At 36.9% G+C, this 25871-nt stretch overlaps 1 long non-coding RNA gene and 1 pseudogene across 1 annotated transcript in view; both read right to left on the minus strand.

Annotated features, from left to right (window-relative positions):
- Positions 1-1156: 1156 nt before the first annotated feature.
- On the minus strand, positions 1157-1488 carry LOC150055451 (peptidyl-prolyl cis-trans isomerase NIMA-interacting 4 pseudogene; annotated as a pseudogene).
- Positions 1489-10508: 9020 nt separating this feature from the next.
- LOC150055452 (uncharacterized) overlaps positions 10509-25871 on the minus strand; it is a 34510-nt gene continuing 19147 nt past the window's right edge. Inside the window, exon 3 of the long non-coding RNA XR_016537430.1 lies at positions 10509-10550. This is a non-coding gene — a long non-coding RNA (uncharacterized LOC150055452). The remainder of the gene's footprint in view (positions 10551-25871) is intronic.

Raw genomic sequence — 25871 nt, forward strand, 5'->3', positions numbered from 1 at the left:
GTTGGATGTGGGCTTTATCTGGATTTCTTTTCCCGTTTGAGTCCTTCTCTGTTGCCTTTTGAGTTTGTTGTTGTGGATTTCTTAAGGTAGTTTGCTCTTGGGACTGACTCCTTGGTTCTCTCTTTTTGTGAGAGAGAGCTAGGCAGCGTCCCTATTGTCTCGGCGCCATCTTCCGTTCCGTGAAGATGCATTTTAAACCCTAACTTCTCAGCATGTCAGCTTAGCAACATAATATGCCAGTGTAATCTGGTTGCTTTTTCTGATGGTGGTTTGCCTGGCCTACTGTCACTTCCTGATGTCATAGAACTGTACAGTTGAACATATCATCAGCCTCAGGGAAAAGCCAAAGCTGGAGTGCACAGCTACCAAAAGTGTTCATTCATCTGTTGCTGTATCATGGTGATCTACCAGGGAAGATACACAATGCTGCTGTTTACAGATTTTCGCTTATCACTGGGATCTTGGGAACATAATTCTCGAGATAGGTGAGGGGTCACTGAACTGCTTTGTAATACATTAAAATGGAAAAAAAAGGGGAAAAAAAGAGAGAGGGCTTGGTCAAACCATGTTGCCTGTAGCAACTGTGTGAAAGGAAAACTAACTTCAAGAATGCTTCACCTTGGCTCTGTTATCAACCAACTGGAGTTCTACATAAGGATCAATTATGAGTGAGTGAGCAGAAGCTCCCCAATTATTACAGCGATGTGTGTACTAGAAGGTGGCCCAGTGGATGAGAATGCCAGTCAACCCTAGGGCTTTGGAAGCTAGGAAGTGTCTAAGGTTTTGGCCCTCAGTGTTACAATTCTCCACTACTCATTAGATAATCTTTATTAATACCTGCTGCCTGTCTCTCCCATTCACAGCTTGCTGGCCTTACTTTTGTCCTACCATTACTGCTTTTTTGGGTCTATTTCTTCATGTTACTAACTCAGAAAAGCTGGAAAAATTGACTGAAGAGTAAGTCTTTTGGGAGACCTTGTGTTTTAATACCAAAAAGGCAGCACAGAAAGGTGTGAGCTGAGCATCCCATCTATGCAGGCAGAGGGAGGAAGGAACAAGAATGTTTCTATCTGTCACAACAATCCATCTATGTTTATACCAATCATGGGACGGTCCATTGTTCACATGACATTTTCTTTTCTTCAGTTGTATGATTTTATTTTCTCCCTTCAGCCATGATACTATGGAATCCAAATTTTGGCTTAATTGGTGGGTCTATATGTACAGGCTTATCCATCCCACTCAGAGCCAAGGCAAATGCTTAAAAGGGTCCCACCAAAGACCCTTTGCTCATCCAGCCCAAGTCGCCCCCTTGCTTGGCTTTATCTTCACCATATTGGGTGGCTACTTCATTGAATCTCATTCCAGACTTTAACTTTTCCATGGCTTCCATGATTTTGCCATGCTTTTCACACAAAATGTGTCTGACCTTTACTTCATTGCCACCACCTTTGGGGCCCTGAGCTTTCTTGTCAGCACTGTCACTTCCAGAAGCTGAATCCCCCTTCCCCCCTTTTCCAGAGCCACTTTTTCCTTTGGGCGGTATCTTCTAAACACTCTGTTGAACCTCCAGTTGCTCCCTCACATGACATTTTCTTTATACCAATCATGTCTTGGGCCACAGTGTCTTCCCCTCTGAGCATGACTTGAACAGAAGTGGTGGTGGTATTGGAGTAAAGCACTTTTCAAAAGAATGCTTACCATGGGGCTGGGAGTTTGGCCTAGTGGTTAAAGTGCTTGCCTAGCATGCATGAAGACCTGGGTTCAATTCTTCGGTACCTCATATAGAAAAAAAAAAGCTGGAAGTGGTGCTGAGGCTCAAGTGGTAGAACTCTAGCCTTGAGAAAGTCCAAGGACAGTGCTCAGGCCATGAGCTCAAGCCTAGGACTGGCAAAAAAAAAAGAATGCTTACCATATATTAGTATTATTTATCAGTGCTTTAACAATACTTAACTTCTGTCTTACTGTCCTACGGGCAGGTGGCCCTTACTATTTTAGTTCTTTTATGTAACCTGAAAAGTCTGAATTATACCTTATCTTACTTTCATTCTTAAGCAAATGTATTCCCTTAAATTCCTTATTGCTATAATGGGATATTAATTTCTCCAGTTTAAAGACTTCTCAGCTAATTCTTGTGAATTAGAGAATTGAATATTTTAGATTCTCATTTGATTTTACTTCTAGAGTCATCAAATTCTTACCAAGTCATGAATTAGCATTTTTCCATAAATTTCATTTTGTTCTCTTCATTTTCTGCATATTTAAGATAATAATGCTCATTTTTTTCTCCTTTTTAATCTTCTTAGAGCTCTTTGTTTAGACTGCTCCTCTGGAATAGTGGGCTGACTTTTGGCTCTGCATTCCCTTCTGCCTTACTATTAAATCCAGTAAGTTGTTTGGTTTCATCGATTGTACTTTACCAGCACCTTTTATGAATCCAACAGCTTTCTTTTTCAAACCACACAGTGCAACATTAATCCACTTTTTCAAAGAACAACCAGTACACCCAGTGTTGCTGTGATGATGTGTTGCTGGTCTTAAACCTAAGAGTAGTCAGCCTAAAATATTTTCTCAGATTAGACTTCTCACTGCTAATATTACAAACTGGATCTTCTGGTCAAATGGAACTTTTAATTTGACCTCAAGCCTTCCCCACAACATATTTTCTAAGTTCTGTTTAACATCTCAAGGAAACTTTACTTACATTCTAGACTTTTTTTTTTTTTTGCCAGTACCGGGCTTGAGCTCAGGGCCTGAGCTCTGCCACTTAAATCTCAGCACCACTTCCAGCTTTTTTTCTATATATATGGTACAGTGGATTCGAACCTGGGTCTTCCTGCAGGCTAGGCAAACTACCACTAGGCCAACCCCCGGCCCCAATTCTATAGACTTTTTAAATTTTATTCTCTCTCTCTCTCTCTGTCTCTCTCTCTGTGTCTCTGTCTGTCTGTCTGTCTGTCTGTCTGTCTGTCTCTCTCTCTCTCTCTCTCTCTTTAAAATTGTAGTCAGGGTAATATATAGAGAAGTTACAGGTACATTTGTCAGGTAGTGTATGTATTACTTCTCACACATTGATATATCCTGTCATGTTTTTGTCCCCATTTCCCACTCCCCACCCCTCCCAATCATTTTGTTTTCCCACATTCCCTTCCATATTTTAAATAAACAAACATATATACAGTAAATATACCATTTAATAAAGTCAGATACAGTAACCAATGAGATTATTTAATTGTCCATAAAATATGATTATGCATGTGTCTCCATAATCTTTAACCCTTTCCTTTATAAATATACGATTAAATTTTATAAGTCCTTAAATGTAACTATATTTTATTTTATCTATTTATTTTGTCAGTTGTGGGGCTTGATCTCTGAGCATGGGTGCTATCCTTGAACTCTTCAGCTCAAGGCTACTGCTCTATCATGTTGACCACAGTGCCACTTCCTAAATGACTGTTCCTTTTCTTTTTTTTTTTTTTTTCTTTTGTTTTGTTTTTGTCAGTCTCTGGGCTTGAACTATTGGCTTGGGTGCTGTCCCTGAGCTCTTTCTTCAGCTTAAGGCTAATGCTCTACCACTTGAGCTACAGTGCCATTTTTGTAACTTTACATTTTAATCTGTTCCCTTTTCCATACTATGGTGCCATTGATCAAGACATATTGTACTCATAAACTGACAGGTTGAATTGAAACTCCTTGGTACAACTATTTAAGAATAATAAAAATTAAAATTGGAATTTAATAAACACACATACAAAATACATTTTATTTCATGTTTGAATTTTCAGATTAATATTTTACAATGTACTTTGGCCTTAGACCAACCACCTCTTCATCATCAATTTTCACTCTTCTTTAGGAGAGTTGAATTGCTCTTCAGTTAGCCAAAGACTCTCAAAGGCTCTCTTGGGTACCTAAGGTGATCTTTTGATCCACAGAACCACTTATCCCTGCTCTTTTTTCCTGCTTCCTCTTTTTCCACTATTAGATGATGACAGTCGGAACAGCCCTGGTATTTGGCATACACCTAAAGAGAAGTGAAAATGAAGTTGCCCAATGTGGTCTTTTTCTTTCTATCAGTTATATTTTCTCACACATAAGTAATACGTGTTCTATAGAGCATATTTTCCCTACCTGCTTATGTACTGGTTCAATAAAGTTAAAACATACAAAAAGTTGCTCCCATTGGTTAACTTTGTAACTTGTTCATTGTATTTTTTACATTTACTTCTACTGGAAGATTTTTATATAGCACACACCAAATGCAAACATCTTGCACTTACTTCAAAAATCATTTGCTAATTTATAGAATTGGTGGCATGGAGGTACCTCGGTCCAGTCTCAGTCCTATTGCTTGATTGGCCAACATTACATAATTTTTCCTCTTGTTAGGAGAGAGAGTTAGTAATCTCCATATTATAAATGAACAAAGGAGCACAGGTTTCTAGTATATAATGTAATACTAATACATAAATATATTGCATTAATTGTATTTATCAATGGATATATTTGTATGTATTTGTCATATACGGTTTTAATTGTCTTTCAATTTTCAGTCTTATTTTCTGCCTTAATGAGAAAGAGGTGTTTGAAGCATACTGATTGGTTTAATGTCCCAGTACTATCATCACTACACCAAGACAAATGAACAGTCATAATTTCTGCCCTCATCTTCCGTCTCCATATTTATGAGTTTACAGGCTCTGTGACATATGTGTGTACACACAAAATATTTGTAAATACTAGATTTGAATTGCAGAGATGCATAATTAGAATGGATAATATGATTGTTAAATATGGGCCATAGAGAGAAGTTCTGTTTTCTCTTCAATATGTGCTGAGAATAATGGTGCTTCATTTGCATAGTAGCAAGGAAGGTCAAGTTCGTTAGAATAACTTTTTTCAAAGACTAATATGACATGAATAGTAACCAGAAAGGATCACAAGACAGTACTGATGCCAAAGGGTAGTTTGACATCATTAGATCAAGCCTTATATTGGATACTATTGTAGGGAATAAAACAAGTATGAATGATGTACTTGAGCTATAAGCAAAATAAGCATTAGTGTTTCCCTACATTTGCTGACAAGCTTTTGAGGTTGAGTATGGATGTCAGTGAAATACTAGAGTGTCAGACAAGACACTTTCTCCACTGAATGAAGCTTGAGTTGCCAGGATGTTCCAGATATTGTGTATTGCTGCAGTTGTGACCCATCCTATTGCCATGGGTGGCAGTGGTAATATAGGACAATGGGGGAGAAAACTAGCAAAGTCCAAAACAGAAAGAAGGAATCCTAAAAGGCATCAGGTTTGAGCTGATGCTTTGCACAACGTGGTCAGACACAAGGATGAGCACCAGCTCAAAGGGCCTGGTGGCACCCCAGACACAGCAGTCATAGGGAAGGCTTAACAGGTGTGATGAATTGAGTAAAGGAGGACTTCATGCTGGGAGCCAATGGCTCAGGCCTAGAATCCTAGCTACTTAGGAGGCTGAGATCTGAGGATCATGGTTCAAAGCAGACTCAGGCAGGAAATTCCTTAAGACTCTTAGTGCCAACTAACAACCAGAAAACTGCAAGTGGGGCTGTGGCTCAGAGTGGTAGAGCACTAGTCTTGAATGGAAAAAAAGAAAGAAAAAGCTCTGGGACTACAGTCAAGCAAAGTTAAAGCCCCACAAAAGACAAACATAAAAAAACAAAACAAAACAACACACACACGCACACATACACACACACACACACAAACAAAACAAAAAACAACAATAAAAAAACAGGATCATGTGGCAGCGGCATTATCCTCACAGATGCTAAATAGTTTTGGTTGTATGATAGAACTTATTCTGTGAATCATCTGACTATTGAAGGAGTTCAGAATTTGAGAGTTAGGAATCATGAACAGTAAAATGTGGTTAAACAGCATAAATCGCAAAAGACTGTTGTAAGAACTATGGTGATTTTAGCTGTGCACATCAATTATTTTCCCTTCAGTGAAAGACTATAATATGTCCATTTCACGTTGGGAAGTCCCATTCTCTTTACTGTCCAGTTTTTTCCTCTGGTAGAATCAATCCAGACAAGATTCTGAGGGTAGATATGCAACTCAGATACTACTGCTCTTGTCTAGATGGGGTCTTCCAAAATCATTTTATTTCCATTCTTAACACTGTTGCCTTCATCAGGCAGTCTTTTTCTTTAAATTTTATTATCAGAGTGATGTATAGAGGGGTTACATTCCTGAAGTAGTGAGTACGTTACTTCTTTAACATTATTACCCTGTCCTGTCTTTTTCCCCCACCCCCTCCCAAGTTGTAAAGCTCATTTCCTTGACCAAATCTTGTTTGCCTTCATGCAGTTTACACTTCTCATCTCCTGTCTTTTTCCCCACAAGTCTGCTACTTTCCTTTCCTCTCCCTTCTTTTCTCCTTCCCCTTCTTCCTCTCTCTTCTTTGCTCCCCTCTCCTCCCTGCTCTTCTTTTGTCCTCTCTTCTCTTTTCTCTTCCATTCTCCTCCCATCCCCCTTTTCTATTACGTCCTCTGTCTCTCCCCTTACCTCCCTTCCCCTCCACTCTCCTCTTTTCCTCTTCTTTCCTTTCTCTTCCCCTTCCTCTCCTCCTCTTTATCCTCTTCTTTCCCATCTTCTTTCTCCTTTCCTTGTTTTCCTTCTTTTATCCTCTTCTTCTCAGACTCCCACTCATACTTTCCTTCTCTTCCACCCTCTTTCTTTTCTTCTCTTTCTTTTCTTTCTCTCTCTCTCTCTTTCTTTCTTTCTTTCTTTCTTTCTTTCTTTCTTTCTTTCTTTCTTTCTTTCTATCTCCCTCTCTCCCTCCCTTTCTTCCCTCCCTCCCTCCCTCCCTTCCTTCCTTCCTTCCTTCCTTCCTTCCTTCCTTCCTTCCTTCCTTCCTTCCTTCCTACCTTCCTCTCTTTTTCTCATTATTATTTTTTTGAGGCATGGTATCTATCCTATTTACCAAAACTCAGAATTGCTCTCCTTTAGCCATTCAAGTACTAGAATTAGAAATGTGCACTACTATGCCTTCTGTACCTCCATAGTCTATAAAATGTAAAGAATGCTCACTTGCAGCAATTCAGTGGAGGATTACAAAATATAGACATTCAGGAGCAGGAAAAAATGCTAGAAATTAGGAGGATTAGAATGAAAGGAAGACATTTATGTTCTAAGAAAGACTGACAGAATTACATATAGAGAAGAATCAAAAGGAGTTTTTTGGCAAAGTTATCACTTGAAAGATCAATTTTAGATCTGCATAATAGTATCTTCAATATCAGGCAGAAATATGAGAGAAGTATTCTGAGAACATTGTCATCTGTACTTGGCTCTGGAATTTTGCTAATAAACAGTCATAAAATTACCTTTCATGGAATTCTGTGGGGTTTTGACAGATAAGTACCAGGTTAATGGCATAGTCTTATCCAAGTGAGTAAGAAGTACACTAGATGTTCTTTTGAGTCCATTAGCAGCAGTAGGATTTTATTATGAATAAATAGATGAAAAGAGGATTTATAATTCACTTTACTGTCTCTGTCTTATCCAAAGATTATTTCCCATCCTTTTAGTTTTGAAATGATCCTATTAAATAATTGGATGAGTTATATAGATGACCTACCCTTTTAAAATGGTAGCAAGTTGTCCTCTAAAACTTGTCGTTCCTCATAATTCCTCTTGAAATTACAAGTAATCACTCATTCCTTTGGCCAGCAGACGGCTCCTGATTATAGTATAATGACCTAGACATATACTTTAGTTTTCAAACAATGCCTTTGATTCATGTTTTTCCATTTAAACTTCTTAGACATTTAGTTTATATAATCATCTCTTGCTAATGAACAGAAGGTGCTTAGTTTATTTTAACCTGAGTTTATGAGTTCTGAGTCAGTCTAGCTAAACCAGGTCTTAGCATGCTACTTTCTCCCCAACTCAAAATATAACTTCTAACACATTAAAGAACAATGTAAAGCTTACTAAATATCTCTTGGTGAGTAAAGGAGATTTATATTCTGTTACCTAGTAAACCATCTTCTCTTCCAAAATCACCTTTGAATATTACAATTCTATCGCCCCCACAAACTTCCTTCCCTAATGAGAAATTCCTGACCAGGTCTAATTCTCCGCAATGTATGTACCATTTCAGCCACAATACACCACAATAGTATTCAATATCTCCTCAGCTGGATTGCACCACTTAATAAAAGTCAAACAAACTTGTCAGTTTTACTAAAGGTCTTAATCCAAAAGTTTGTATGTGTTTCCAAAGTCTATTCTTTCATTTTGCATTAGGTGTCCATTACTATACTATGAATTGAATTTGAACCAAGTGGCTTGAAACAGCTAAGTGGTCAGTTCTCTTGGACTTATGACTTAGGCATGGTTGAACTCTGTTTAGGGTAGAAGTGTTGATAAGGGCTACACTTATGTTAGGCTCATGGGGAAAGAAGAACTTCCATAGAAGCAAGTTTCTGGGTCCAGTCCACATACAATTGTGCTGATGTGTGTGATTACTAGGAGATGGGAATGATTGAGAGCCATTTCAGTACCATCTCACCCCTACATATGTTTCCTTAGATAGATAGCTTGGTAGCATGTGCCTAGAATGTGAGTGTTTAATGGTTATAATATTCAAGTACTTCAAAATATTGATTTCATTTTCATTGTTCCCTAGCAGCTATGTCTCTTGTTGCAAATGCTAAGAGAGAAATAATAACAGCAATCACTTCATTTTATACAGTTCTTACCTCAATATTGTCATTTCTCTTAAAGGAAGAAGATAATACTTTATTCTCTTAACATTATAGAAAAGGCCTTATAAACCTAATTTGGAGAAGATGGTATTATACTGAACAAAAATAGATGGGAGATTATTTGTTTGTTAATGTCCTTAGTTTTGGAAAACAGATTCCATTTCAAATAATCTACACAGAAACCATTTTTAAAGATAATTGCCAGGATGATTAGAAAGCTAACTTCCAAAGATACTCAGACAAATTCAGTTCCTAACCACATCACAGAGAATATTGTAATAAAAACTGTACTGCTCTGTCCATGATGCTTTACCTGAACACTCGCATTCTTCTCCTGCAGTCCCTGGGAAGCAAGCATCTCCAATGACAGATTTTCAAAGGAAATGTTTCTGTTCATTATTCCACTACTGAATCCATCACTTGGGTTATTCTGATTGTCAGGATTTAAAATGAGGGCTGCGAAAGATCTTGGGGGTGCAAATTTTCTGTCACTTGGAAGATGAGCAAAATATCTAGCACATGAAAAGATTTGATTTCAGAGATTATGGACATCCATAAAGGAAAAATGTGGTTCATATACAGTGAAGGAAGTGGTAACACAGTTTTTTCCCTACCTACTTCTCTCCATGTTGATACATGTGCAAGTGATATGCCATCATTATGGGATCTGAAGACACAGGAAGGCTGCTTCCATTCATTGTTCATTCTGAACACTTGTCATCTGGTAACTTTCTACCATTGAGACTCTTCATTGATTCTTTTATTCTTTAGCAGGAGCTGTCTTCTGAATACTTTGGTTTGCTTCCTGATCAGTTTCTCATTGGGAAGCAGTTGCATGGAATGCAGGGGGAAGAGAGCAGAATACTCAGAAGGAAAAAAATGAAGTTCTCATTTTGAGCAACCAGAAGACATAAATGATATTTCATTTGAGCCAAAATGCTCTCAATAATTGTCTTCACATAGTCAAACATAGGGTAACATTTTTCCTGGGGCTTTGAAAAATGACCAGTAACATTCAAGAATCACCTGTATTCCTCTTAGAGTCCTAGACTTAGAACCTATGTGCTTTTCATGTGTAAAGAAAGAAAAAAATGATAGCTAGGAGATTACTTTTAGTAGTTTACTTTTCATAGATTACTAAAAGTCCTGTTGGTCAAGCTCAGCTTCAGGAGAGATAAAGAAAAGAGTCACTATGTGTAGAAGTTTTAAGCATTGTATCACACATGAAATTCAGGCTGTCCAGATCTTGGTTATTTTTTCTTTCTTCCTGTCTTTTTTTTCTTCTACAGAGATGGGTGAGGGCTATTGAGCATCTGTCAGGAGTCCTTACAAGTTTCCATTGGCACATGACATTTTTCATCCAAGAACATCTTTCCATTGATTTGTCCTCCCTTTACTTTCATTTCATGATGAGCTTGAGAAAAGCCTGCTAATCATCTCTCACAGCCACTAAATTTTCCAAAACGGTATATCAAATATATCACCTCCTACCCAGTCATTTTTCTAGGAAAGAATGATTTAATCATAAAATGAATGTATTACATGGAAGATTTTACTATGTCTTCATACAAGAAAAATGGCTCTTCCATAACTACAAAGTCCAAATATGGATAGGAATGCTGGGAAGAGAAATCATAATTCACAGAGATATCACATTATCAGGTGTTCTTTTTCCAGAAGGATTTTCCAAGGTGGACTTAGATGACTCTAGGATGACTCATAATGGAGCAATAGAAGCAATTACAGTTGAGGCCAGCAGTTCAGGCATAGAGATTGAAGAGAAAAAAGATAAACTGTGGAGAGAATGTAAGAAATAATTTGTCATTTTGGGCAGACTCTGCCCTAAAATATTAACCATTCAGTTTGCAGTTGTCTCTCTCGCTCTTTTATCCTCTGTAGTCTTTTTGATTCTTTCAGGATTTGCTTTCCCAAACGATCTCTGAGAGGGTTTTGGATCATTTCTAGAGAGAAAAAATGATGTGGTCTGCCTTTGTGTGAGTAATTTTGATTTCTTGGAATTGTGGAGGAAACATGAAAGAAAAGGAAATCTAGGCCTGAAGTGATAGTATTTCACTTATTGTATCAGTCTGAGTGAGTGAGTAATATTGGCACAATTGCTCTTTTCTGAGGTTTTTCTCCTCATGACACTTCAAAGCTGTGACTTGTAAATAAATGGTATAGAGCAATCATTTAGCAGCATGGATCATAGAAAAATGGTTCAGGAGTCAGGAAAGAGAACAAAGATGTGATTGTAAGATACTTAGTCACCTGCTGGTAATGTTGATGTGGTGATTAGTAGGGATCAAATACTCTGTGTATTTTATTCAAGTTGAATTTAATGGTAATATTTTAAAAGGAGAATAAACAAACATTTCTGTTGAAAACCTGATCTAGTCATCCTTTTAAAATGGAATGAAGGTATAAGGTAGTTTAGGTATGGAAGAACTTACGTTCACTTTCTGCTTTCATAAGTACTACCCTAAAGTGTTTAAGTTCTATTGTAGTTTTCCCTCACACAGACCTGTTGGGTTAGCTCAAACTCAGAAGATATGAATGTTCACAATCGGGCAATGTGCTTCTTGCTTCTTGTGGATAGTTTCATGTTATGACAGGATACATAGAAGTAATAATTAAACATGTGAAAACATTTATGTGTGGTACTGGTACTAGAGTTTGAACACAGGGCCTTGCACTTGCTAGATAGGCATTCTACCACTGAGCCCACCTGTAGTCCTTTTTGGTACTAATTATTACTTTTTGAAATAGGCTCTTATTTCTTGTCAATCTCTCTATTTTAAGCTTACCATCATAGCTGGGTTGATAGATGCATGCCAACCCAACCAGCTTATTCCACTGAGATAGAGTCTCATGGACTCTTCTACCTGGACTGGCCTGGAAATATGATCCTCTTGACTTCAGTCTCCCATGTAGCTAGGGTAACAGGTTCCTACAACTTCCTCCACCTGTTGAAAAGGGGACGTGATTTTTATTTATTTGTCTAGAGTTAGCCTCAAACCACTATCCTTCCAGTCTCAGGATCCCAAATAGAGAAGATGCATATGTAAATCTATCAGTGCTAGATTTAAATGTTGATGATTACATGGTTAACTGGGCTGCATTTTGTGGCTGAAGAATAGTTTTTTTTTTCCCTTAGTATGTCAGTTATCACTCCAATGATTCCATCTTATGTGACCATCTTCAACCTATCGGTGGGAAAGGAATCTAACAAAATGTTTTGGTTCTACTTTTAGTAGTGTTCCAAAATGCCTTTCCTTGCAAATGTCTTCTATCATAGCTTTCATTAGTGTTATTTTCAAATGTTAATTATTTCAGTTGAATTCTGGTAAGGTCAGACTTCAAAGAAGTTGTTTATCATATGTAACATTTAATAACATCTGTGTATTTCCTATAGGGGGCCAATGAAATTGATGATACCTCTTTATCTCTGGCTGTAATATTAAAATGTAGGATAGAAATGGAGAATAGCCATCCTTTCTGTAATTTGGTCTTTTTTTTCTCCTAGAAACTGAGACAGTATTAGCGCCCATTGGATGGTAGTGGGGAGACAGATGAAAGGATATCTGCATCTTTGAAATACTTGCCTGTCAAAGATTTGGTTAAGGAGACCCTATTTTCATTTCAATTTGTTATTGTTATTGTACAGTGATTACAGTTACAAATTAGGTAATGTGTATACTTCTTTTTGTCAGTGTCACTCCTTCTCCCAGTTTTTTCCCTCTCATCCCGACTCACAAATTTTATAGTTCCATTTTAACATAAGTAGCCCTCCCATATTCATTCATTCTTTTTGCCTCCATTTATGTGCCCCATTACTCCCCCAAATAGATCAATGAACAAGCCAGAGAAAACAAAAAGAAAACAAAAGCAAAGAAAATTCCTCTTGTTTCCGTTTCCTAAAGTCCATTTCAAAAATCATTATTTTATATGATGTGAGACACATAGGCATTGAACCTTTGTGTTCTTCTCCTAAGAGTACCCTTCTTTGGGCTCACTGTGTGTGAGTGTCTAGAGTCCTATGTAATTTACCATGTCTCAGGGTATTTTGGATCTAGCTTCCACATATAAGACAAAACACGTGTCATTTGTCTCTATGAACTTTACTTACCACGCTTGACATGATTTGTTCTATGTCCATCAATTTCCTGCACATGACTTAATACTGTTCTTCCTAAGGGCTCTGTATATAGGTACCATAGTTTTGGATTCGCCTATCTTTTGTAGGGCATCTAGGATGTTTCCATAATTTGGTTATTGTGAATAGTACATCAATAAACATAAATGTCCAAGTGTTTTTTTAAATTTTTTATTTATTTCATATATTTTTATTATAATTAATAGAAGGGTTACATGATATTTGCCAGCTAAATGGTACATTAATTCCCATACATTGATACCCTATTTTATTTTATTTTATAATATCCTGGTTTGTAATATTCTGGGGAGATACCCAGGAGGAGTATGAGAGAGAAGATCCATGAGTAGTTTCCTGAGGAACATCTAGATTGCTGTCCAAAGTGATTGTGTTAATTTATATTCCCCAACAGTGAAAGAGTGAAAGAGAGGTCTGTTTTCCACATATCCCTGCCAACATTCGTTCTTGTTTGAATTCAAAATGTGGACCAGTATAAGTGAAGTGAGATGATATCTCCGAGCTGTTTGAATTGTGTTTTCTTTATGACAAGAGATGTTGAGCATTTCTCATATATTTCTTTGCCATCCTTACCTCTTCTGAGAACTCTCTCCTTTGCCCATTTTGTGATTGGTTTATTAGCTTGGAGAGGGGTTACTTTCTTGAGTTCCCTGTATGTTTTGCCTATTAGGCCTTTGTCAGATGAACTGATGGTAAAGATCTTCTTTAGGTCTGTTGGCTGTCTTTCTGGTTTAGTATCTATGTCCTTTGCTGTGCAGAAATTTAATTTTTTTTAATTTAATAATTGTAATTAACAAATGTAGAATGGGTTTTTAGTAACTGTTTCAATTGACATACATCATTTACACATATGTATCACATAATACAATAACTCAGTAAAAATATACAATATAAAATTATCAACTTAGGATAACTTACATTTTCATCTCTGCAATGTTATCATTGAACAATTGCCCTAACAATATTTATTACATAGGCACTTATTACTGTCACTAATGGCTGCTGCGATTAGTGGGTGAAAACTGATGGAAAGAAAAGGATCTTTGCATAGCTTCAAATATTTTCCTAACAATATTCACTCTTTATACTTTGGAAAAGAGTGATTTGTAGTAGAGACATTCAAAACCTTTTGACTGATTATTAGCTAAATGATCACTAGAAATGCTGCTAATGCCTTCTGTTATACCCTAGGAAGGGCCCCAAATTGCTGCTGTTTTTTTTTTTTTGCCAGTTCTGGGGCTTGAACTCAGGGCCTGAGCACTGTCCTTGGGCTTTCTCAAGGCTGAAGCTCTATCACTTGAGACACAGCACCACTTCCAGGTTTTTCTGTGCATGTATTACTGAGGAATCGAACCAGGGTGTTCATGCATGCTAGGCAAGCACTCTATCACTAGGCCAAACCCCTGGCCCAGCTGCTACTGTAGAAATTTAATTTTTATCTAATCTCATTTGTCCGATGTGCCCCCAATGCTCTTCAAAAAGTTTCTGACTAGGGCCAGGAGTTTGGCCTTGTTGTAGAGTGCTTGCCTAGCATGCATGAAAACCTAGGTTTGATTCCTTGGTACCACATACATAGATAAAAGCTAGCATTCTGTTGAAGAGCTTTGTGTCTGTGTTCATTAGTGAAATTGGTGTGTGGTTCTCTTTTTCATTGGGTCCCTACCTTGTTTTGTTATGAGTATATTATTGGCTTCAGAGATTGTGTTTGGAATTTAACACTTTCTAGTTTGTGGAATACTTCAACTGTTATCAGTCTCATAGAATTCATCTGTAAATCCATTGGGACCTGTATTTTTCCTTGTTAGAAGACCCCTGATTAGTTCCTCAATCTTACCGAATGTTATGGGCCTGTTTAAGTGGTTTATATCTTCTTAGTTCAGCTTAGGCAGTTTTCATGTTTTGAGGAATTTATCCATTTCCCCTGATTTTCCATCTTATTTGAGAATAGGTTTTGAAAGTAGTACATCATCTTTCGATTTCTTGGATGTCTATTGTAATTTAAACCTTATTTTCTTTATATAACACAAGAAAAAATAGAAACCATACTTGTCATGTGCTTACCATGAAATATTGAAGATACTAATTTTTATATATAATTCCTTTAGAAGGAGTTTTGTTTAAAATTTCAGTTCAATAATAATTTAAATGTGAACAAAATAATATGTAGAAATCACTGGCTTAAAATAGATATCTAAGCTTGCTGTCATCTTGGTATGATAATACGCATAATCAAATATGAATGTTTTTATGGTTTGTTTTATTTAATCTGGCATTATATTGTAATTGAACAGAAGGAAAAGATCAATATATTTCTTCCAATCTCTCACACTGCAAAATAATGCTCTTTATTCAACTGATCTCTTCCTTCATTCCCCAGGATAATTCTTGGACCTGGTATTTATTATTCAAATTGCACAGAGAATTGTAAAGCCTTAGGCAGAGTTGCAGATGCAACCATTGTCTTCTATGTTTATTCTGTTTCACATGCCACATTAACTCAACATAATTCAGGTTCTATTCTCTTTAGAAATAAAAGTTTTCCCTTTAAAACATTTCTATAACTTGTCTGAAAAAATCTACTAATATCTGAGACTTAAATATTTCTCAGTCTAATTATCTTTGGAGCAGTAGACAAACCACGAGGACACAGTGTCCTGAAGCAGTAGTCAAATTTTCTGTTGAAAACTAGTTCCATGAATATGCTTAAATCAAATCAGAGGGGTGAGAAAGGTCCAGGGAAGCATGAGTGCTACTTGATACAAGGAGTCACCCTTTGAGGATAACTGATGAAATTGATTGGACTCTAGACAGACTAAAATTAGTAGACAAACACGATATACATGAGTCAAAGGCTATCTACAAGAGACAGAACATGTGACATCCAGGAATTTGTGACATGCCAGTTGTCCAGCTCCACTGGCAATCCATGCTGCTGGTTGAAACATACTGGCGAGGAAACACAAACAGTTTAAATTGAGCACCAGAGCTAACAATTCTCATATGAAACTGTCAGAACCACTAGAAGTCCTAAGTCTCCTGGGAGAGGGGACAGAAAAGGAATGCTTGGCATCACTGAACAGAAAGCACAGGGACTCTTCCATTTGGAGAGCAGAGGCTAGACTTTCATGCAAAATTCCTATGAACTCAAAACTCATACTATTCAGACAGCTGTGTCAAATTCCATTCAATGCCAAAGTAGTACCTTAAGCCAGTTTATCTGGTTTGGCTTTGAAGTGGCAATAAAAGAGCCAGGAATCTTCTTGACCCAGGTCATTTCTAAAAAAAAAAAAAAAAAAAAAAAAAGAAAAGAAAAAAGAGTTGTTTTCTTCTAGCTTTCCTCATCTTAGAAGCAGTTCTACTTACAGGTATGTGTGTAAAAGATTATGGGGAAGACATTTGTAAACAAAAGAAATAGGATAGTGCAGAAATCTCCCTAATTTATCAGACATTTGTGTTTTATGCAATAACAGTATACACAACAGGCAGAACATTACAAAGCAAACATCGTCTGCAACCAGGTATAACCACATGAATGTTTTTGTTTTTTATAGAAACACCACAGACACCACTAAGTTTATTCTTCAGTGATTTTCTTGCATTCAAATAACAGCTGGAACTGGAAACTTCTTTCTTATGGAAATACTGCTCGAAGGGCATGTTCAATCATTCTGCAAGTAGAGCAGACCGTTCGCAATATTTTGCGCAATTTCTTCCCTAACTGGAAACTAGTCCTCCTCAGAAACTCATGCTCTCATAATCATTCTGCTTTGCTGTTTCAAGGAAAGGGATCATTTCTAAGATGATCTAAAGTCAGCTTTGGAAAGAGTTATTTAACAGTAGTAGTTTGGGGAGGAATGTTATAACCATCAATTGTTTTGTGGAGAATCTGTATTCCACTTCATATATTTTATAGTTTTTTTCTCTTCAGTACACTTTATTCCTGTTGAAAGCATCTTGGCTGGTCTACTATGCATTATAAAGAGGAGCAAAAGAATAAGGGAGAGGATAACCAAATTAATTCCAACTTTTTATTTTATTAGCTTTGTGGAAATAATTACAAAAGATGAGATTCAATGAACTAATTAAAATAACCTTGTTGCATTTAACTGAGAAATTCAATGTTTAAAGCATCTTCTTTCACATAGTCTACAGTTCCTTGATAAAGAGGTCCCTATGTAGATACAAATTAATATGTTCTGCCATTGATTCCTACTCTTTAGAATTATTTTATAAAATAATCTCATAAGGCTGTAGGAAGTCATTTCTACTTTAAAACTTGGATTTTGAATTGCTTTCACTGAGGAAGAATTTTATTTGGAGCATTTGTTGAGACCTTTCCATTAGTGAAATAAATAGTATTGGCTCTGTAATGGTTCTCAAGCTGTTCTTGTTCAGTTGGTCCTATCCTCTAAGAGTGCATTGTTATTGATTGCCAATCTTTCCAATCATAATACATGAAATTGCTAACAATCTGTTAGTATAAACTTTGAATTAACCTTATCAGCAAAAGTGAATGATACTCTTATACCTCCTTAATTCTCACACAAATAGACTAAATGCTATTAAGCAGTTACAAAAGGCCCTCAATATTTCCTCTAGGACATTTAAAATTGATAAAATCACACTAAAAGGTTATTGGAATTATCAACATATTATATGAATTTCTTTTAGCTGACTGAATTATATTTGGTGCTTTATTTGCACCAAAAAAGGCAAGAATCATTTCTTTTTTGTGGCTTTACACCCAATTCTGTTTAGTGACAGATGTTGAAACCTGAATCGTCACTTTCTGAATCTCTCTTGGTTGACTAAAGAAGAGTTGCTGACCATAGAATCTGACAGAACCTTGCAAAAATCATCCAGTAGAAAATAATTAAAAAACACCATCATTTCTCATAATCAGTACAAACCTTGGGCTCTCCCAGCAGAGATTTACAATAGAACAAAACCTAGATACATAAGGCCATATAGTACAATGCTAAATGAAAGGAACTCCAGGATATAGAAACAAAAGCCATATAATGAATGACTGTTGTCCTTAATGTACTATGATACCTCTCATAACTTTTGCTGTCCCTTCATTATCTCATATTGCTCCAGTATTTCACCTTGTTATCTCATCTGTTGTATACATTCTTATTTGGCTATTTGTTTTTTTTTAATGAAACGCAGGAACTATATTTTAAACAGATTTGGCTACTGCTTTTACTTAGTTTCCAAATATGCAATGTTTCACACTTTTTTTGTTTGTTTTGTTTTTTAAAAGTTCAGTTGAGTTCATTTTTTTTATTATCCACAATTTTTTTATTGTGATTAATAGATAAAAGGTGCATAACATCACAAACATTGATACTCTTTCTCATGACATGGTCCCCATTTCCCTCCCACCTCCCCCAACTTATCTTGATTTCCCCCCTTCCCTATCCAATTTCAAATAACACACATATAAGCACATATACAATATATAAGAAAACAAGGTGAAATATTGTAACAATATGAGATAACCAAGGGATGGCAAAAGAGATGAGAGATAACAGAGTACACTAAGAAAAACAGTCATTCATTACATGGCTTTTGTTTCCTTATCCTAGATGTCCTTACATTTAGTGTCATACTATTTGGCCTAATGTCTCTAGATTTTGTTCTATTGTAAATCTTTTCTAGGAGAGCCGAAGGTTTCTACTGATTATGACAAATGAGAGAAACCATTGAGCTTATGTTCCTTTGAGTCTGGCTTACTTCACTTAATATGATTTTTTCTAAGTCTTCCCATTTCCTTACAAAGGGGTGATGTTGTTTTTTCTCACTACAGCATAGAATTCCATTGTGTATAAATACCACATCTTGTTGATCCATTCATCAACTGAGGTACAACTGGTTTGGTTCAATATCTTTGCTATGGTAAACAGTGCTGCAATGAACATCACTGTGCTAGTGGATTTAGTGTGCCTTTGTTTCTGGACGATTGGGTCAATGCCAAGTAGTGGAATTGCTGGATCATAGGGGAGCTCTATGTTTAGTCCTTTGAGGAACTACCATACTGCTTTCCATAGTGATTGAAAGAGTTTGCACTCCCACCAACAGTGTAGTAGTGATCCCTCCTGGCCACATCCGCTCCAGCATCTGTTGTTACTAGTTTTCTTGAACCTGGCCATTCTAACTGGAGTGAGGTGGAATCTTAGAGTTGTTTTGATTTGCATTTCTTTTATGACCAGAGATGTTGAGCATTTCTTCATGTGTCTATAGGCCACTTTTGTTTCTTCTTCAGAGAAGACTCTCTTAAGTGTTTGGCCCATCCTTTAATGGGATGGTTGTTACTTTGGAGATTAGTTTTGTAGTGATTCAATTTTTTGAGCTGTTGATGTAGTTTAGATATGAGGTCTTTGTCTGTTGTATGGTTGGTGAAGATCTTCTCCCACTCTGTAGGCTTCCTAATTAATTTACTAGCTATGTCCTTTGCCTTACAGAAGCTCTGCAATTTAATGTAGTCCCACTTATCCAGCCATTCTCTGATTTGTTGTGTTTCTTGGTCCTCATTGAGAAAGTTTCGACCTGTGCCAAGGAGGCCTACTGTGTCTCCTATTCCTTCTTGTAAAGTTTTCAGTGTGTAGGCTTTTACCTCCAGGTCCTTGATCCATTTGGAGTTAATGTTAGTGCAGGGTGACAAAGAAGGATCCAACTTTACTTTTCTGCAGGTGCTTAACCAGTTCAGCCAGCACCACTTGTTGAAGAGGCTGTCTTTCTTCCATTCTAGGTTTTGGCCCCCTAAAAAAGATTAGGTGGCCATAGGCCTGTGGTTTAATATCTGGGTCCTCAGTTCTATTCCATTGGTCTTCAGATCTGTTCTTGTGCCAGTACCAAGCTGTTCTGATTATTATAGCTCTGTAATAGAGTCTAAAGTTTGATATTGAAATTCCTCCAACACTGTTCTTTCTGCTAAGAAGTGTTTTTGCTATGCGGGATCTTTTATTATTCCATATGAAATTTTGGATTGCCTCTTCTATTTCTTTAAAGAATGACATTGGGATATTCATGGGTATTGCATTGAAATTGTAGATAGCTCTTGGCAAGATTGTCATTTTCACAATGTTGATTCTTCCAATCCAGGAGCATGGGAAGTTTTTCCATTTCCTCAGTTCTGCTCTAATTTCCTTTTTTCAGGGTTTTGAAGTTTTCATCAAAAAGGTCCTTTGCATTCTTAGTTAAGATAATTCCTAGGTACTTTATTTGCTTTGAGGCTATTGCAAAAGGAGTTGCTTTCCTGATTTTTGCCTTGTACCCTTCACTGTTGGCATAGAGAAAGGCAGTTGATTTTTGACGGTTAAGTTTATATTCTGCTAACTTTCCAAAGTTTTGAATCAGCACAAGGGGCTTGGGAGTGGAGTCTATAGGGTTCTTTAGATACAGAATCATGTCATCTGCAAAGAGGGAAAGTTTTACTTCCTCTTTCCCTATTTGGATCCCCTTTATTCTTGCTTCTTGCCTTATTGCTCTGGCTAGAAATTCTAATAGCATGTTAAAGAGGAGGGGAGGGATTGGGCATCCTTGTCTCGTTCCTGATTTTAGAGGGAATGTCTTTAGCTTTTCACCATTAAGTATAATACTACCTGTGGGTTTGTCATACACAGCCTTTATTATGCTGAGGAATGTTCCAAGGATTCCCAGTTTCTCCAGAGCTTTTAGCGTAAAAGGGTGTTGGATCTTGCCAAATGCCTTTTCTACGTCTATTGAGACAATCATGTGATTTTGTCCTTGCTCCTGTAGATGTGTTGATTTATATTAATTGATTTGCATATGTTGAACCAGCTTTGCCTCCCTGTGATGAATCCTTTTGGATCATAGTGTATAATTTTTTGATGAGTTGTTGTAGAAGGTTGGGCAGTATTTTGTTGAGAAGTTTTGCATCGCTGTTCATCAAAGAAATGGGTCTATAGTTCTCTTTCTTTGATGGATCTCTGTCCAGTTTAGGGATGAGGGTAATACTGGCTTCGTAGAATGAGTTTGGCAAACAGCCTTCATCTTCAATTTCATTGAAGAGCTTAAGGAGTATTGGTGTGAGCTCTGGTTTGCAGATCTTATAGAATTCAGCTGTGAATCCATCTGGCCCTGGGCTTTTCTTTGATGGAAGTTCTCTTATTGGCATTTCTATTTCAGAGCTTGAAATAGGCCTGTTTAGTTAGGTTAGTTCTTCTTGGTTCAGTGTGGATATGTTAATATTAGCTAGAAATTCATCCATTTCTTTTAGATTCTCAAACTTGTTGGCATAAATGTTTGAAAAGTATTCCCTCATGATGCTCTGGACCTTGGTAATTTCTGTCATGATATTACCTTTCTCATCTGTGATTTTGTTTATTTCAGTATGCTCTCTTCATTTATTAATAAGATTTGCTAAAGGTCTGTCAATTTTATTAATTATTTCAAAAACCATCTCCTTCTTTTGTTGATTCTTTCTGTAGTTTTTTTTGGACTCCAATTCATTTTATTCTGCTTTGATTTTAACAATTTGCTTCCTTCTACTGGGATTAGAGTTGGTTTGTTGCTCTTCTTCCAGGAGCTTAATGTGACACATTAAATTGTTGGTTTGTGTTTTTTTCCAATGTGTTATTGTTGGCACTCAGAACTATAAATTTTCCCCTTAGTACTGCCTTTGCCGTGTCCCAAAGGACATGGTATTTTGTGTGCTCCATTTTGTTAAATTTCATGAACTGTTGGATTTCTGTTCTTATCTCCTTGATGACCCATTGGTGATTCAACAATGTGTTGTTTAATCTCCATGAGTTACAGGGTTTTCAATAGTGGAGATGGGTGTTCAGTTTCAATTTGATACCCTGTTGATCTGAGAGAGTGCAGGGAATAATTTCAGTGTTTTTGAATCTGCCCAGGTTTGTTTTATGCCCTAAAATGTGGTCTATTTTGGAAAATGTTCCATGTGCTGCTGAAAAAAAAAACGTATATTGTGTTGATGCTGGGTGGAATAATCTGCAGATGTCTGTTAGATCTAGTTGGTCTATATAGTTGTTCAATTCTATGGTTTCTCCGTTGAGTTTTTGCCTGGTTGATCTGTCCATAGGTGAGAATGGTGTGCTAAAGACACAAACAACCACTGTATTTCAATCTATGTGTGGTTTCAGTGAAAGTAAAGTTTGCTTGATGAATTTCAGTGCTCTGGTATTAGGTGTGTAGATATTTAGGATGGTTATGTCCTCCTGGAGGAACGATCCTTTTAGTAGTATGTAGTAACCTTCTTTATCTTTTCTTACTAATTTTAGCTTGAAATCTATTTTATCTGATATGAGGATGGCAACCCCAGCCTATTTATGGGGGCCATTAGCTTGATAACATTTACTCCAGCCTCTAACTTTCAAAAGATGTTTGTTTTTTTGGGTAAGATGTGTCTCTTGAAGACAGCAGAATGATGGATCTTGCTTTTTGATCCAACTAGATAGTCTATGCCATTTAATTGGAGAGTTAAGTCTTTTGATATTGAGAGTTAGGTTTGAGAAATGTTTATTAGTTCCTGCCATTTTTAAAAGCTTTCATTAGAGCCTGTGTCTTGACAGTTCTTGTGGTCCTTAAATGATATGATGTTTAGGTGCCATTTCTTTCTCTGTATTGCATTTATGTTGGTTTTCCATGTGTAGAAAATCTTTGAGCATTTTCTGTAGTGTTGGTTTTGTTGCTACATAATGTTGCAGCTTTTCCCTGGAATGGAATGTTTTTATTGTTTTCTCAGTTATGAATTAGAGTTTAGCTGTTGCAGTATTCTTGGTTGGTAGTTGTTTGACTTAAAGGCATGACATAGATGCTTCCAATCTCTTCTTGCTTGCATGGTCTCTGCTGAGAAATCTGGAGTTATTCTAATTGTTTTACCTTTGTAGGTGGGGTTCTAATAGCTTCTTGTATCTGGATGGGCCTGCCCTTCTGGATATTTGGGAAGTTCTCTGAGATGATTCCCTGAAGTATATTTCCAATACCATTGACTTTTTTCTCCAGACCCTCCTCAATACCAGTTAGCCTTCAATTAGGCTTCCTAATTGTATCTTGGACCTCCTGAAGCATTCTCTCATATTTCCTAGATTTTGTTGGCTCATTTTCTGTTCTTTCTCTATAATAACTAAATTATCTTTAACCCTGGAAATTTTCTCTTCTGCATTGTCTAACCTGCTATGAAAGCTTTCTACTTTATTCTTCATCTCCCTTGCTTCTAATTGCTCATTTTTGATGCCTTGCATCTCTTGTTTTAGATTGTGTATGGATTTCTTTCACTCCTTGATTTCCATTTGAGAAGTTAGCTCAGCAGCTTTATTCTCTTTGGACATTTGTTGGAGTTTGGTCACCTTTTTGTTTGTGGATTCTATGAAATAGTCCATTTTCATTTTTCTTTGAAAAACCTTTATTATGGCCTCCTTCATGGGTTCCCTTTTTTTTAAACCTATGACCTTGTTTATGGTTTCCTCTTGTTTAGCTATGGCTTCTTCCCTTATCTCTTTCTTTATGTTTTCACACTTTTCATTAATGATGTTTATCAATTGCATTTGTATAGCACTTGGAAGACTCTCTTCTAGATTTGCCACTGACTGCTCCATTGCCTGTTTATATTGGGTGTGAAATGCTATGTCTTGATTTGTCATTTTTTCTTGATTTTCTTGTTCTGCCCATTTTAAAAATGGGAGCAAGATTAATACTAAACAAGATTATAATTTTTCAGATATAACCAACCTTTAGCTGACAATAGATGTTCACAATTTTAGATTGGTATTATCACTCTCTCTTTTTGTGTACTTACATACAAATCTAATACAACCACAGATTACCTATTTATGACCAAAACAATAAGCCCCTCAATCCAATTTATTGTATTTAAGTCCCTCAGGACCTAGAGTATAATTGAACACCTAGATATACAGCATTGCTCAACAACCATCAAATATAGATCAATGCATTATAAGAGTTGAAGGATGAAAAGATGTCCAGAGATAAAAAAATAATATGAAAGACAACAGGGGAGGTAGGAAGGGAGTAATGTAGGAGAGTAAGATTATCATAGTAATGAATAAGGATAACTGACTTAAGGTTATAGACAGGTAGAATATTTGAGTACAGTTTTGAAGAACTTAGATAAAACTTATGAAAATAAGAAGAGTAATAAGAATATATAGAGAAAAGAGGGAGGTAGATATAGGAGATTTCAATGATAAAAATTTTAAAAAGAAAAAAGGAACAAGACAAAAGAAAAACAAACTAAAAAACAAAACAAAAACAAACAAACAAAACCAAGAACAACAACAACAAAAAAAGGTGGCAGGAGATTCCTCATTATTGTGTGCTCTTACCCAAGAAATACTAGGGTTGAGAATAAGGAGATTAAAAGCAGATGACTGTATCAATATAGAAATCATTTTTATTCAGACTGTACCCAGAGCTGTCACTGTGTTTCTACGAACAACCACAGTGACAGAAGGAATACAGGAAAAGAAAGAGGGGGAAAAGGGGGAAAGAATCATAACATTAAAAAAAAAAGGTGTAGGTAAAATTGCGAAGAATAAATGAGAACACCTAAAAATGCAAATGAAAAGGAGTAGAAAAAAATACAAAGAAGAACAAAAAAAGAAATAAAATAGAAAAGGGCATTTTTCAGGGTTTTTTTGGGGGGGGGTATCAGGATAGGAAACTTTTGTCTCCACTAAATTCGGATTCCAAACACTTCAGAAGTCTTTTTCTATTGTGATTTGGCTTTGCCGTTTTTCAGATCCGATTGCTTGATTGGGAAAATGAAGCTAAAAGATCCGCCGGCGGCTTTGTTTACCAGGTCTGTGGCTGGCACAGGTAACAGACTTCAGCAGCAGTGGGGCTGGATTTCCAGCTAAGGGATCTCTGGGAAATCCTTTGCCCTTTAGAATGATGGCGCTGCCAGCACGAATTCTCAGGTTCCAATTGCTTTGGCCGGGTCTTTGCCAGCAGTCAAGATGGCGCCGCTCTCAGCTTGTTGGGGAGGGGTACCTTCCCAATGCCGTTCAACGAGCAGAAGTGGAAACTTCTCCTCGGAGTTACTCACCAGTTGCTGGATTCTCCAGTTCCCTGAAGCTGGCAGGTCCGTGCACAGCCGGTGTCGGCTCTGGGCTCGCGCAGGCTCTGTGTGGCTCTGTCTGCAGGCAGTTCTGTGCCACCAAGAAGCACTGTCTCTGCTCAGATTCAGAAGAGAAGCTTTGTCTCCACAGCTGATCCATGGCTGGTGTGCCGCTCCACTCTGTCTTCTGGAGTGGGTTTTCTGCCTTTTTCCTCTCTGACTAAGATCTCTGTGGTGCTAAAGCTTACTTAGGATCAATTTTTGGTTGCAAACTATCCCCTACACTGCCAGAACTGGTATCTTGGCAGGAGCTCAGAACTACTCACACTGAACCACTGCCATCTTCTGCCGATCCTCTTATTTGGTTATTTGAATAGGATAGGGAAGGAGGGAAAACAAGATGAGGAGCAGGGGGAGAGGGAAAGAAATGGGGACCAAGACATGAGAAAGGGTATCAATGTATGTTAAGCAATGCACCTTCTATCTGGTGAATACAATGTAACCCTTCTATTAATTACAATAAAAATATATGAAAAAAAGGAAATTATAAAAACCAAAACACATAAAGAAACAAACCAGAAACTCTACTCCAAAGCTATTTATTCAAAAAGGATCAAATGCCTAAATATATTTTTAGCTTGGCTATTATTGATCCTTGAATATCATTCTGATTTTTTTCCTTCAATGTCATCGAGTGGTATGGAGTTTGCTCCATGGAATGATGAGTTCTATGTTTTGAAGTCAATTAGAATTCATTGCAGAAAGGATCTCTGTAGGAGTTTAGACCATAATATTTTGGCATAGAATTCCTGAGAAACATTTCCTGGGGGTATTTATTTTCCAGTGATGTAGGTCTATCTTTCTCAAAAGGTTTGA

Source organism: Megascapheus bottae, chromosome 13, assembly GCF_031878675.1.
Source record: "Megascapheus bottae isolate mThoBot1 chromosome 13, mThoBot2.hap1, whole genome shotgun sequence".
Taxonomy (NCBI): Eukaryota; Metazoa; Chordata; class Mammalia; order Rodentia; family Geomyidae; genus Megascapheus; species Megascapheus bottae.